The 15915-nt window shown below is 38.6% G+C and overlaps 1 non-coding gene across 1 annotated transcript; it reads right to left on the minus strand.

Moving 5' to 3' along the window:
• Positions 1-12943: 12943 nt before the first annotated feature.
• LOC141615721 (small nucleolar RNA R71) lies at positions 12944-13050 on the minus strand. The gene has a single exon (XR_012530124.1). It is a non-coding gene; the product is annotated as a small nucleolar RNA R71 (small nucleolar RNA).
• Between the last annotated feature and the right edge of the window lie 2865 nt (positions 13051-15915).

Here is a 15915-nt window from a genome sequence, read left to right on the forward strand (position 1 = left end):
AAATAGGATTTATTTGACCTAATGACGGAAATAAACTAAAAAGACCAAGCCCATAAGAGAATCCACTCGATCGAGTGATTTAAAACCACTCGATCGAGTAAACTAGAGCTTAAACCACTCGATCGAGTAGAAAATCTACTCGATCGAGTAAATCAATAAATGCAACTACTCGATCGAGTGCTTTCCAGCAACAGTTTCCTGCTTTGCGCACTGACGTTCAAACGGCTGCCATTTCTTCGTTACTTGGGCAAACAGGGCGATTCTGGTGGCGTTGGAAAGCTAAGAGGACAAGCTTTCATCTCCAATTGGAATCGCCTGAATATCCATTGTAGAACTTGAGATATGGCTCTTCAAAGTAGACACTAGCAATTTGAAGTTCTTCCTTTGCTTGCCTAGCTATCTTTCTCCTTTGCGCATCTCAAAATAACTACATTCCCGCTCCAAATTCACTCTTCCTCCAAATGCATGCTAAACGGACGGTAAAAGGCTTGATTTCACTACTTTTTGGTTCATTCCTGCAAATAAGACAAAACAAACTAAAGTAGCATATTCGGTGCATTTCGTAACATAAACTACGATAAAAGCATGGAAATACGTGCATGAAAAGGCCTAAAAAGACTATATAAAATGCACGTATCAAATCTCCCCAAACCAAACCTTTACTCGTCCTCGAGTAAACTAAATGCAAACTAATGAACGGAAAAGATAACTCAGAGCAAGCTACAAATGCCCACTTAAACCAATTTAATGCAAGCAACTAACACTTATAGCAAACAGTCAAATGCAAACGAGTTGTAAGCTGTTTATAATAAAGCTGAACCGTCGACCTTGCAAGACCTTTAATAATGGACTCTCACGGGTCACTCTTCTCTCATGAAGCAAAGGGTAAACATATATATGTAAGAGAGAAAGAAAAATAGTCGCTCACCTAGACTACGACCCACATAACATGCATGCAACTAATATGATAGACAATTCTAGTTACAGTACATACATTCCAACCAAACAAGGTCCTGTCACAGCCGACGGCTTACAAAAATATGGTAAAGTGAGGCAATGGGTAAGAAAAGGAAAAACATTTATGGGAATGTGGAGGTATAGGTGATCAAGCTAGTACCTAAACAAAACCATATAACAACATCCATTCTCACTCAATTATGAATTAAGCGCATATGCCCTTCAATTGGCACAAAACTCACCAAACCGAACTGAAAATACTCCTCAATAAATGTAAATAAAGCATAGGAGCAGAAACCGTGTCATCAAACAACATCTTTTTTCTTCTTTTTCTTTCTATTTTTTTCGGTTTCTTCTTTTTTTTTCTTCACGTTTTTTCTGTCTTTTTCATTTTTCATTTTTTTTTTCTTTTTCACGTGTTTTTTCATCAACCTTTTCCTCAATTCATCCTCCTTTTTTTTCTTTTCTACCAACTCCAAATCATGCAATATAAACCAAACTTGGCACAATAAATTATATACCGCAAAAGCATACATTATACTAGCTTGACAAGGCAGGCTAAATTTGGATGTAGATAAGGGTCAACAGGCAAATTTGGCTAATGTGGAGTTAAATGGGTAAAAATGAAAGAAAGGGAAATTGTAAGCACCTCCCTGCATGTGACACCAACCACTAACCCGAATGTATGACGACAAAAAGCAATTGAATTTCATATATGTGCAAATTGATGAACATGTTATGCAAGGACTAACTACTCACAATCCTACATGAAACTGGTCATAAATGACACCAGTTTATAAGGCTCTAATCCTTAGAATTTATAAGTAGGTTGCCAAAATTTTCAGGTCAAGTCTATTCGTTCAGCTAAATTTAACATAAACTCGTAGATATGCAATAAGACATAGCTAATAAGATAATTAATTTATGCAAGGCTTAAGCAAAAAGACAAATACAGTGCAATTTCATCATGGAAATCGACCGTTCCGACTCAACTTATATGCAAAAATAAACGTGAAATTTTTGAAATTTTCAATTTTTATGAGATTTTAAATTTTATATGAAAATAAAAAACAATGCAATACATAAATTAAACGTGATAACAGAAATGCAATAAAAACAACATGCAGACACAGATATGGATGCATAACCTCCCTAAACCAAACCGTACAATGCCCTCATTGTACCAAAACATGGAAAGGAAATGCAAACTGAAACAGAAAGAGAGTAAATACGGAAAAACTCACAAGATGCACGAATAAAGGACCTCCCCAAACCGACCATGAACATGGGAGGTTGCTAAAGGCCCGGAAAACCGTCTCAAGAAGCTAATCCAAGTCAAACACGTGAAAGGGCATCCAAAAACTGCTCGATCGAGAAGGAAGGCAGTCGATCGAGTAGTTTATCTTTTTGCAGGTGGTCGATCGAGTAGAAAAACTGCTTGATCGACTAGAAAAACTACTCGATCGAGTGATCCTCAGTGTGTTTCCTGCAAAACGCAATAGAAATAGCCCGCAAACTAACAAAACAAGCATAACTGATAAAGTTTTATGGCATGAAAACCATTTATTACAACTGAAATGAAATAAAATGAAAAATAAAATCTCCGGGTTGCCTCCCGGGTAGCGCTAGCTTCAGACAGGTCCCAGCTCGACCTTTCTTTTTCTTCGAGGCTCTCTAATTAATCACAATCAAAACAGCTCAAAGCGCGCAGCATGAGATCATACATATGCGCATGTGCTACACAAAAATGTAAGTAGCACCAAAGTGGAATAGAGAAATAGGAAATAAAATTAAACAACCGTTTAAGTCTAACAAATTTCCTATGCGAGCTCCTAAATTTATCCACCAAATAAAGGAGCGCGGGAGCAATTGTCAATAAAATAAGGTCCCGTTTCAGATTAACGAACTTGAAATGATAAGCACGGCGAAAAATCGTTAAATTATGCGTCCACATGGGAGGGGTATAGCATTAAAAGAAGAAGCACGAATCAAAAGAGGCAATATACTATTAAAACAAACAATAATAAAATTATCGCTTACTACCTCAAGTTGGTCGCTCTCAACGACGGAATCACTGACAAAGGACTGTGTTACCTCATCCGTGCTAGGAGCAAATACCGACTCAGCTGTCCTTCCGTCACCCTCAGTGGAATTCGTCCCGTAAATCTCAGCCTCAAGTGCATCTAACTCGGCTTTGAATAAGGGAGACTCACCGTATCCGTTATCATCGTCAAAATCGTCATCCAAAACAAACCCAAATGACGAATCAATGCTCCCAATGGCCAACTCAGTCGATCGATCAGAATTGTTACTCGATCGACCACTTTCCTCCTGAATTCCACTCGATCGAGTAGAAATATCACTCGATCGAGCACTATCTCCTGGAAATTCACTCGATCGACTAATATTTGTCACTCGATCGAGTGATTCCTCCTGTACAGCGCTAAAATCCTCGTGTGGGGCAGTGAAATATGATAGAAACTCGTCGTCCGAGTCATAAAAGTCATCCTCAGCATTGGGCAACACGGTTTCTTCATGGGAAAAACCGCTCTCAGTAAAGTACACCTCTTCTGGTTGCCAATTATCCGACTCAGCTGCTAACTGAGCAATTTATGACTCCAGCTCAATGAATTGAGCTTCCATACGTCTATCACTCTCTTGCCTCATGGATACAAGTGTCTTCATTAAAGACCTCAGTTCCGCAACCTCTTCCTCTTGTATATCACCGCTAATCCAAATTTCGGTCTCGAGCTTATCAAGTCGCGAAAAAGTGCGCCTATCATTTTCTTGCACTTGAGATACAAGTGTCTCCAATAAAGATTTCAGCTCCGCAATTTTTTCTTCTTGTATATCAGGAGGATCTTGTTGCGGTGGCCATTGATAGGGTGGATGTGGCGGCGCAACTACAGCTTCTTGACTAACTCGACTGCGCTGATGGAACGCGTAAGCTTCGTCATTTTCTGCCGTGCAAAAGACTGCATTGTGCTCAGCAGAACCACATCTCCCGCAGTAAATCACCTGCTGTGCCATATAATGGGACATTGGTGATGGGTCAAAGGTACTCAAGCCTTCCCCTTGACGATCTTTCACCTAGAACTGTCTAGGTAGTACCTGTAAGGTCTATCAAAACAGCACTAAAGAAAAAGATTAGAACTGCCTCAAGGGAAAAATCCCCTGAGGCTAAAAACAGACAGAATTAAACAAATAAATAAATAGTTGCCTCCCCAGCAACGGCGCCAAAATTTGATACCGTCGTTTCAGTACCAAAAATGAATACCTAAGTACTACAAACAGAAGTCAGCGGTAAGTAGGGTTGATCTCCACAGGGAGGCGGTCATTATTCACTTGTCTATTCTATCTGTCTGATGTCACAGTTGGGGGTTTTGATTGTTTTGACTAAACTAATGATGCTAAAGGCAAGAGGGAAATGAATAAGAGGGAATAAAGGAGAAATGCAAGGGTAATCAGATAAAAGAGGGAAATATGCTAGGAATCGGTCTACCGTGGCAGCTACACTATCGGGTCAACTGAGTTGATTAAATTGTTGATAAGAAGAGCGAGGTCGTCACCTTTCGGTCCTTAAACCTACGATTATACCCTTTCGGTCTCTAATCGCCCTAGGGTCTCCCTAACTTAGCTTTCGCCCTAATTAGGTATCAACTATTGTAATTAAGCAAGCCTTCCCTTCCAATCTTTCGATCCAGATCGGGGGTAACTAAATAAATCGGTCTCCTGCATGCATTCATTCAACCTAATTACAATTATATTGCTTAATACAATTGTTATCGCAAAACTAATCTAATTACGTCAATCCTAACATATTTCTACCACGGCTTCCCTAGTCTTAACATATTAAGGGAATTAGCTAAACATAATTAAATAAAGAACATAAATAATAAAGAGAGAAGAAGTAAGCATTAAATAAGAGTAATGGGAAAGATTAAATTACTGAATTAATGGTCCGGAAATAAGGAAGAACAAAAGTAACAGTGTATTCGAAATAATCAGAGAGGAGAAGCCCCTTCAAACTGACGTCCTAACTCTCCTATTTATAAGAAAATAGGATTTATTTGACCTAATGACGGAAATAAACTAAAAAGACCAAGCCCATAAGAGAGTCCACTCGATCGAGTGATTTAAAACCACTCGATCGAGTAAACTAGAGCTTAAACCACTCGATCGAGTAGAAAATCTACTCGATCGAGTAAATATATAAATGCAACTACTCGATCGAGTGCTTTCCAGCAACAGTTTCCTGCTTTGCGCACTGAACTTCAAACGGCTGCCATTTCTTCGTTACTTGGGCAAATAGGGCGATTCCTGTGGCGTTGGAAAGCTAAGTGGACAAGCTTTCATCTCCAATTCGAATCACCTAAATATCAGTTGTAGAACTCGAGATATGGCTCTTCAAAATAGGCACTAGTAATTTGAAGTTCTTCCTTTGCTTGCCTAGCTATCTTTCTCCTATGCGCATCTCAAAATAGCTACATTCCCGCTCCAAATTCACTCTTCCTCCAAATGCATGCTAAACGGATGGTAAAAGGCTTGATTTCACTACTTTCTGGTTCATTCCTGCAAATAAGACAAAACAAACCAAAGTAGCATATTCGGGGCATTTCGTAGCATAAACTACGATAAAAGCATGGAAATCGTGCATGAAAAGGCCTAAAAAGACTATATAAAATGCACGTATCAGTTCTATCGTTTAATCTTGAGCAAGAAGTTGGAATGATTTATTAATTTGGTTCCCTTAGTTACTGGCTTGGCTTATAACGTTGTTTTTACCAAATTCGTCTTAGCCCCTTCTTACCCATAGCCTCACATATTCCAATTGTATCCTCGGCATGTGTCAATGGTCTTTAATGGTTGGAATGCATATGTACGGTTGTAGAGATTATTATCATATTAGACTGCAGGCATGTTTTTATAGGTCGTAGTTAGGTGAGAGTCATTACAATATTACTTCTTTCTATCTTTACATATATTCACCTGTATTTATTGAGTGATTTGAGCGACCCGTGAGAGTCCAATATGATAAGTCTTTATAGTCTAAAGTTCAACAATTTTTAACGACTACATAACTCGTTTGCATGATTCATATTACTAATTGATTGTTAATTTTTAGCATTAAACTGGTTTAGGCATTGCAATTTGCATTTAGCTCTGAGAATGAACGCGTTCCATTAGGTTTTAAGATCGAGTCTACTTCTTGCTTGGGGACAAGCAAGGGTTTGGTTTGGGGAAGTTTGATGCGTGTCCTAAATATGATGTTTTACACCTTATTTTACACGCATTTCAGAGCTCAATTATGTAGTATATGCTACTATTTTCCCTATTTCTGTCTACTTTCGTGTTTTTGTGAATTGATGCGTGTCCTAAATATGATGTTTTACACCTTATTTTACACGCATTTCAGAGCTCAATTATGTAGTATATGCTACTATTTTCCCTATTTCCGTCTACTTTCGTGTTTTTGTGAAATATTGCAGAAATAGGAAGAATGCAGCGGAAAAAGAGTCGAATCCGTCCCCGAGTACTAGGCATAGGACCTGACGTGAAGTAAAGACTCGGGAAGCAAACTTGGTGCGCATATCGAGGCCTGAAAGACAAATTTACGAGGCTTTTGGAGTAAATTACCTGTTGAAGCAGTCGATCGACTGATTCCTTTAGTCGATCGACCAGAGCACGATTCCTAAATCAGATCAGAAGCTAATGTTCAGCGAAGCTTGGTCGATCGACTGGTCCTAGTGGTCGATCGACCACACAACGACTCTGACGCAAATTAAAGACGAGAATTAAAAGATTTTAACCTAAGCCCATTTGTAATTAGGTTTGGAGAAGGGTTTTACGTGACACTTCTATATAACGTAACTCCTTCCTACTGCTTTATATCATCGAATTTTTAGGTTTTCAATATCAAGTTTTTAGCATCAGATTTCATAGATTAGAATTTAGTTAATAAACATTCAATACCATTAGCTTTATTTTCGTCAATAAAGTTCGTGCTTTCGGATTCTTCTTCCTGCTTTCATTCGGTAATTCTGATTCCTTAATTTCAGTTTGCTTTTATTCATTCATAGATTAGGATTGCATAGAGTAGTTTCCCAAAGCCTTATTTCGTTTATGCATCTTATTTGCTTAGTTTATTTAATCATGCATCCAATTTCGTTAATTGTTAATTTCGTTGTTGTTATAAATTCTATCATGAGTAGCTAAACCCTTCGTGCTAAGATGTAGGGGACCTGTAGTGTAGGCGGCGTAGATTTCGTAAACCTGATACCCTTGGTCGATCGATCGATCCGGTTGGTCGATCGAAACTCACGTAAGATCAGCTCCGTTTTAATTGATTAAATTGCTTAATTTGACAAATCGAGTGCACGCGACTAGTTGAATACTTAGTAATTGACCGACCCATTAGATCGAAAGATATGCGAGGGAATTATACTACCAATTGAAACGACTAAATTATACTGAGATCGAAAGATAGGTAAAATTTAGGCTTTTAAGAATCACTTTTCAGGGCGAGAGTCAGTACTAGTGATACTTAGGGACCCGTAGCTAGATCGAAAGATGCTACCTGTTAAGAATGGATCGAGAGGACTTCCTATTTTCCCGTCTTACGTGATTATTTCAGACTTACCTAGGATACTGCCGTCGAAACTACAGTGAACCGACCATCTTAGCATCCTTTTAATATTTTATTTCATCTATTTTCTTTAGTTGCTCATTTAATTGCTTTAGTTTAGTTTTAATTTTAGTGTCATTAGTTATAGAATCATTGAAATCAAATCCCCCTAAAACTGTTACTTTAGACTTAAATTAGACAACTTTAAATTGCTTGCTTCCTTGTGGTTCGACCTTGACTGCCACTATCTATAGTAGTAGTTTGGATTATAAATTTTATTTTTGATACTCCACGACGGTATCACCGCGCGCACCCGCGCGTTGGTTTTAAGGCGACGACACTTCTCCCACGGAACCTTGGTTTTCCAAAGCACGTCATGGGCCGTTACCGATTGGTGAGGCAATGAAACTGGTGAAAGGATGAATAAGCCTGCATTTGTGGAGTCGTCACCAATTTATTGTGGAAAAATTGGAAACCGTTAGAATACCTCGTGCCATGTCAAGACACAAAGTAATGACATAGACACTAAGAACTCGTTACCCTTAGCATTCTATGTCTAGAATGACTGTTGAAGATGCCAATGGACACGGATGTCCAGAGATAACTGGAGTAAGGGGTGAGGGTACGTATTAGGAAGCTCTTTAATTCAAACACCTAATCCCGCCCGCCACGATAGCGGCGTCTACTAATGATTAGGGAAATTGTCCATATTTGATATGTCGTCGATGTAATGCATGCAATGCAACAAACATAGATTAATCCTAGCATGTGAAATTAGACTTTGTCGATTAACACGTATTTCAGCAAACAATTGGGTCGAAGTTGGAAGTTAGATTAATTACATGTTAATGCCATACAAATAAATCATACATAATAATAATTACGATAAATGATTAACAATAATTAAAATTAAAAAATTTACAATACTTGATCTGATCTACGTCAAAAGCACGCTCAAAAAACGGGATTCCGAAAAAGAAAATAAAAGAAAATAAGAATTAGAATTAAAAGTATGAAAATACGTCATATTAGAGGCGATAATAAGAATAATAGTCGATTTAAACCGTAATTAGGAGCTACGTCAAAGCGAGAAAGAGTTCAGGGACAAAAGCCAACCCAGAACAAGCACAGCATCTGCTGCGTCCTCTGGAAGAGGCCCAGCACTTCCTGTGTCAGTTCTTGAGTTGGGTTCTGGCTGTGAAGTCAGAATCGTGGATTGTTATAATTCGTTGGTAAATTTAAGATCGATTGTTAATATTAGACTCAAATAGAAGTGCTTTAGCATGGCTATGTATACTAATATCGTCATAAGTCTGATTAGAGAACAAATTTAAACAAAGTAATACGGCGATTTACATAATTATTATTATACGATATCGGGTTTTATAAAGGTCGAAACTTTGGACTTGAAAACGGAATTAAATTTGGTAAACTGAAATCAAATGAGGAAAATTATGTACCATTGACGAATTCTAAAAACTCGATAGGAGAAAATGGAACCTTTAAAATACGGATTTGAATAGATGACGAAAACCCGCAAATATTGAATTATAAGGGATTTATGTCGAATTATGCATTATAATTTTAAAAGGATTAGTTAAAAACATGTTTATATACTGAAACAAACAAAGAAAACGAAAGAAAAAAGAGAAAAGGGGAAATTGCAGAAAGTCGAGGAAGAAGAAGAAGAGCAGGAGCAACAGCAGCCTCAGGAAGAGGCGCAACAGATGCTACGACTCTTCGAAGAGGTGTAGCTGCTGCTGCGTTTCTTCTCGACGTCAGACCTCCGCTGTTTTAGAAAAACGGTTTGAAAAGATTGATTTTAAGACGGTTTTTGAACGTGCTTTTGATATAAACCTTACATTAATTGATGCAAAATAAAAGTACAATAAATAAACGGGATTTACACCCTCAGACTTACATGTTTGACGAAACGATATTGACTTAAGTTATCGTTTAGTGATTGCTCGAATCGAATATGCGTGGAAAGTGCCCTTGTTAAAGGATTTAGTAAATTGACTAGATTAATTAAAGTGGAGTTGGTCAAATTGGTCGGTCTATGCAGCGTGACTTGGACTCAGAATTATCTGAGCTTACGTGGTCGATTGATCAAGCATGTAGGCGTCGAAAGCAATAACGTAGTTTAGAATGCAAAGACAGAGAAAGAAGGGGCGGAACACTCGCATGCCAAATATGGAGGTTGAAGGTCTCTATTTATACTAAACACATGAAGGAGTTTAGGAATGACACGGATTTGGAAACAAATCACGGAAATATTCTGAAAAGCGTGAAAAGAGGGCTGGGGAAGAGGCGCATCAGCTACTGCGACCCTTGAAAGAGGCGCAGCACCTGCTGCGTCCTTTCCCCAAAGGTTTCCTCTTCAGCAAGAAAAATTTCCGCGTTTTATTATGGAATTTCGGTAGATCTACACTTTCTTATTCCATAAAATACAAAATACGGAAGATATTTACTTAAAATATTAATTTTAATTTTAGAAATAAATATCCATAGAATTCTAGAACATTCCGGAATATTCCGACTCGGCATTTAAACGGTTTTTAGAAAATGAAGCGGTTTTTGACCCGGACTCCAAATGAATTTCCGGTTGGGCCCTTTTTGGGTGCTAGTACACGCCACTTTCTTATGGCTAAAGCCACCACAATTGTAGCACCTTAATCCTCCTCCTTCACTCGCGGCTCAACCTCCGTAGCCACCCGATCTTCCATAGCCACTTGTTGGTACTCCTCCTGATTAGGACCTAGCTTGATTGAAGTTAGACTTCTTGGATTGATATCCCCCACCTTCACTTTCGGTCTTTCTTTTCTCCTCGGACCTTTTCTTAGCATCCTTGGTCATGCCTAGAAGCCTCTCCACGTTTCCGACCCTAGCATAAACTTCTTTCACACTAGATAATTCTCCGGGTGGGAGCTTATCTAATATCTTGACGGTCAATCCCCCCTCAAATTTGAGAGCCATGTGAGATTGGCTAAAGCAAGTCTCTCATGGCATCCTTCTCCTTGTACCAACATCCTCCCGCAAGGCCTCTGATGTGACTCATATTTACACACTTTTAGTCCCCTAACTAGCCTCGTTCCTATGCTTTCTTGCATGTATTAGGGTCGTTTCTTATCTTTAGCTTCCTACTTTGCATATTCTACGAGGTTTTGTGTCCTTGGTAGGAGGGTAATGCTAACCTTGCTTATATGGAGCAAAGCGCAGCTTAATGGATCGCATCTAAAGACCAAGCAACAAAGAGGAGACCAATATTAAAGGCGTAAGTCAATAAAACAAGTGTATGGGCAATGATGAAGGACCCCCACGGCTCCTCAACAATCCCCACGGATCATGAGGCAGCCAATTGAAGAAGAAGCCAAATTGACCCTTGAGATGGGTGTCCCAAGCTCGGCCCGAACGTCCCTTGAGCAGGACGGGCGTTTTTCCTTACAGCATGAGCATTCAACAGGGGCAGGTCGGGCGTCTCCATGAAGGACTTGCAAGGCCTTAATCTTCATTTTAAGGACTTAATCGTCATTTAAACCCCTACTTACCCTAATACTTGTACTTAGTATAAATACTTCATTGTATTAGAGTTTGTTTACCAAGTTAGTTACCATATTAGCATGTTATCTTAGATTAATCCAATTTATTAATACAATCCAATTACACAATTCAATCTTAATCACATCTTAATCTTTCCTTAATTATTCAAGTGTTCTTAGATCTAGTTGGGTAATTTGAAGACTATTTGGGTTTATTGGAGAATTGACAACCCTTCATCGTTCATCAAGTTTTCGTCTATTATTCTTTGCTTTATATTTGATCATCCTAAGTTGGTACAATTTCTCTACTCTTTACTTAATCTTTGTTTATTGTTTTACTCTTTTATCATGTTTAGACTTGTTAATATGATTGACACCATTGTTAGCATGTCCACCATGATAATGAGTGAGTAGTTCCTTAACTAGGGTTAATGGGGGATTAGGGAAATTAATCATGGGGTATATCTTTACTTAATAAGTTCATATGAATGCTTGCTTGTTGTAGTTTCAACTTATGCACATGTTATGCTTGATGAAATTCTTGATTGACAACCTAGCATGAATCTCTTATCCTTTCAACAATACATGTAAGACATAAACAAACTCAAGGCTTGTTAGACCATGCATATAGTTGAATAGGAAGAATTAAGTCGACTTGTAGGTGTTGTAAAGTCTTGACCGACTCCACTCCGAGACCCAAAACTTCCTAGGAATTGTAAGATATAAATTAACTCGATTCCACTACAACAATAAATTTCTTGCATCTATGAAACTTGTTTATGTGATCTCTACATGATTCCCCTATGAACCCATGACACCCTAGTGTTTTAATCAATTGTTTATAAACCCCATATGCTTGCTTTGCTTTACTTTCATTTGTTTACATTTCCTTTGTTAAGAAGTTTAGATTTCAAACCTCAAACTCAACCCAAATTGTGACACCAAAGATATAGCTTTCTACAACCGATAAATCAATATAATACCCGTCCCTTGGGATACGACCTTTACTTACTACTCTACTAAGAGTAGTTTATTGAGATTATAAATAGAGTTTGATTATGGAGTAATAGACGACAATTATGGCCCTCATCAAAATGGCGTCGTAGCCGGGGACGGTGTTCAATTAAATTGTTATCATTTGTTGTTTTTAGTTGTGTCTTTTTTAACCTTGGGGAAGTCAAACTCCTCAAGATAGTGTTAATTGTTTTCTAGTTGTTTGATTTTTTGCATGTCTAGGAGATCACAAGGCGAACCCTTGCCTATTGATCCCGAGATTGAAAGAACTTTGAAAAATATTCGAAAAACCGTTAGAGGTACTTCAACAATTATGGGTATTGGAGAACTTGTGGACATTGGTATCATCCAATCGGATAGTGTTGAGTATACCAACCCTTTTGCAAGACAAGGAGAGGAAAACCCAATTCCAAACCAACCACAAAATCAACCTACAATGCCTAAATTTTCATCTCATTCCGTACCAACTGAAGAGAACCTACCTAATGGTACTCCAACACCACCCCACTTGACCGGTAATTTCATTGCCAAATCCGCATTCATACAATTAGTTGAGAGAAGTCAATTTGGAAGGATGCGTAGCGAGGATCCTCATCTACACATGGAGACTTTTTGTGACTATTGTGATGCCATTTCCCAAACGGAGGTAACTCAAGACCAAATTCGATGGGTATTGTTTTCTTTTTCCTTGATCGGAATCGCAAAAAAATAGTTGAAGAGCCTAGACAAGACCACTCTTGGAATTGATTCATGGACGAAGTTAGCACTTACCTTTTACAAGAAGTTCTACCCTCCGGAGAAGACCAGCATGTTAAGATACCAAATCACCGGGTTCAAGCAAAGAGATGAAGAGTCTCTATATGAGGCATGGGAAAGATTCAAAGATACATGTCTCTCTTGTCCTCATCATGGTCTGAGCGAATGGTTTCTAGTCCAACAATTTTGGAATGGGTTGTATGAAGATGCAAGGAATGTGCTCAACATGGGTTCTAATGGAAGATTCACCGAGGTAGATGACAACCATACTTGGGCAAAGATAGAAGATATGGCGATTCCTAACTCTCAATACAGTAGGCTAAGAAAAGCTACTAGGGTAGGGAGACATGAAGTTGACTCCGTCACACAATTGAGTGTCGATTTGGGTGCCCAACTATGCTCCCATATTGACACAATGAACTTGAAATTTGACAAGGTCATAGCCAATATGAATGAAGCTTCTCAATCATCCAAGCAACAAGTCAATGCCATGGTGGCAACATCTTCTATTCCAAATGGAGTATGTGAGAATTGTGGAACTTTGGAACATGATCAATGAGAGTGTAGGGGCACAAATGAGCAAGTGAATGCTTTCCAAGCATATAAGAATGGCACCCCTTACTCCAACTTTTACAAATAAAACACCAAATTCCACCCAAACTTCTCATACAAAAGCCAAAATATTCAAAATCCTCAACCAACATACACCCCCACCTCCAATGAGAAATCCTACTCAAAGACCCTATTTCAACCAAAATCAAGGATTCCAAAATCAACCCTCTTAAAATCAATCCAATGACCAAGTTTTTGATGTTCAAAAAGCGGTTCTTCAAATGCAAAAGAGCCAACAAGGGTTTTTTGCTCAAACGCAAAGAGATAGCCAAGCCAAAGACACTACCATCAACAATATCATTGCTCATACCAAGATGTTGGAGACACAAATGTCCCAATTGGCCTCTTCAAGTTCCCAAAGGCAAAAAGGACAATTACCTCCTCAAGTTAATCCTCGTACAAGACATGAATTTGACGGACATGTTAATCCTTACATTAGAAATGCTATGACCCTAGACCAAGGCTTTTTAGATCCTTGTCATGACAACATTGACTCGGACAACTACATGAATGAAGACAACAATGTGCCAAGGTCTATGCAAGACCCTTATCATGAGAATGAACAAGCTTTTGATTACTTCTACAAGGCGTTGAGCAACATCAACAACGCCCTTGCTTTACCCCCTTGACACCTCTTAAATGAAGGAGAGTTTGGTGGAGTCCTCCCTAAACCACCATTTGTAAATATTCTAACCCCTTAACTTGCATTCCATTTAATTTGTACATTACTCAATTTTTATATTGCATCTTATATGCTTTGTTTTAAGAATTTGTGTGACATGAGAGCAAGTGAGGGAGGAATTTTAATGTGTTTAAAATATGTAGTTTTGATGATCAAGTGTGAGGAAGCAATTGCCTAGGCTAACCAAGCCTTTGTAGTGCAAATCAATGATGAAAGGATAGGAAATGAAGAAGCAAAGTCACGAGAATGGGATCCCCACGAGCAGACCTGAGCTCGTGGAGACTGGAGCTAAGCAAAGGGAAAAAAAAGCTGTTAGGGAATCTGCCTGAGCTGATATTGAGACGAGCCCAGAAGCCGGCTCGAGCGTCCTCTTCCCAGGACGGACGTCCCTAAGGAGTAAACAAAAAAATCTGAAGCGAAATCCGCCCGTCCCTAACAGAGATCAAGCGTCCCCTACCTGATATTAGACATAAACATGGGATTTTCAACCTTCAATGCTCATTTCTATTTCTTCATTCACAAACACAAACACATTCCCTCACTACAACAATCAAACCCATCATTTAAAATCACAAAATACTCAACCTAATTCATCAAAATAAATTGCAAACTTGCTCAAATCCAATTCAAATCACTCCTTTGTCAACTTTTAGATAATTAAACATCAAAATCTTCTCAAAATCAATAAAAAATTTCTAGGGTTTAGGCAAAATCGAAAAACCCCAAATTGATTGAGAAGGAAGAAAGCAAGAGTATTCAAGCTTATTCAAGGTTTGTTGACATCAAATTGCAAGGAGTAATCATCATGGAAAGAACAAAAGGTAACACCAAAGCAACAAAATCCCAAACTATATCAAAAAGGCAAAAAGTTCTAGCATCAAATGCTTTAGTGGTAGTGCAACAAGCTAGGGAGCAAGCAAGGGAGGTCATTGAGGCCATTGAGGAAGTTACTACTACTTTACCGGAGATTGAGCAACTTAAGGATTATCCGGAGGTAACTTTTATTTCTAATGAGCATAGACTTGCATTTGAATCTCTTGCTAAGAAGAATGTTATTACCACTAAGTTTGTATGCCAACATACTTTGGAGAAATTGGGAGTGCTTGACCAAACCAAGGCATTTTTCGGGTCCATGGGATTATCTACCATATTTGAGATGAATGAATTGACTTACTCCTCACTCACCTCGAAATTCATTAGTTCTTTGAGGGAGTATAAGATTAAGACCCGAAAATCTGTTGAATTTCTGCTTGAAAACCAAAGTCGGAGGATGATTAAGGATGATTTCGGAAATGTATTTGGACTTTGTGACCTTTGGGATTTCTACAAGAAACCCCACAATTTTTATGCCAAGCCCCTTTGGAAGGCAATTGCCAGAAGGGAGTTGACTACATTTAGAGAATGCAATGCCTTGTATATCCACCATTCACGTATACGGTATTGGCATAGGTCCATTTCCAACACCTTGATTCCTAGAAAAGAAGCTACCCACACGACCAAACTCGACCTTACCTAGTTGGATTCTAAAATGAATGCCCATGGGAAACCCAAGAACGACTATAATATCCTTCAATTGTTGATTGAGAGATGGTTGGACATCAAAGTGGGAAAAGAAAAGACGGCTTTCATTGTAAACGGGGGCTTGATAACGAGATTGGCCAAGCACTTTAACCCGAAATTCAATGAAAACAACAACTACAAACTGGTTAAAGGTGGCAACCTCCTTGACA

The sequence above is a fragment of the Silene latifolia genome, chromosome 11 (assembly GCF_048544455.1).
Source record: "Silene latifolia isolate original U9 population chromosome 11, ASM4854445v1, whole genome shotgun sequence".
Classification (NCBI taxonomy): Eukaryota; Viridiplantae; Streptophyta; class Magnoliopsida; order Caryophyllales; family Caryophyllaceae; genus Silene; species Silene latifolia.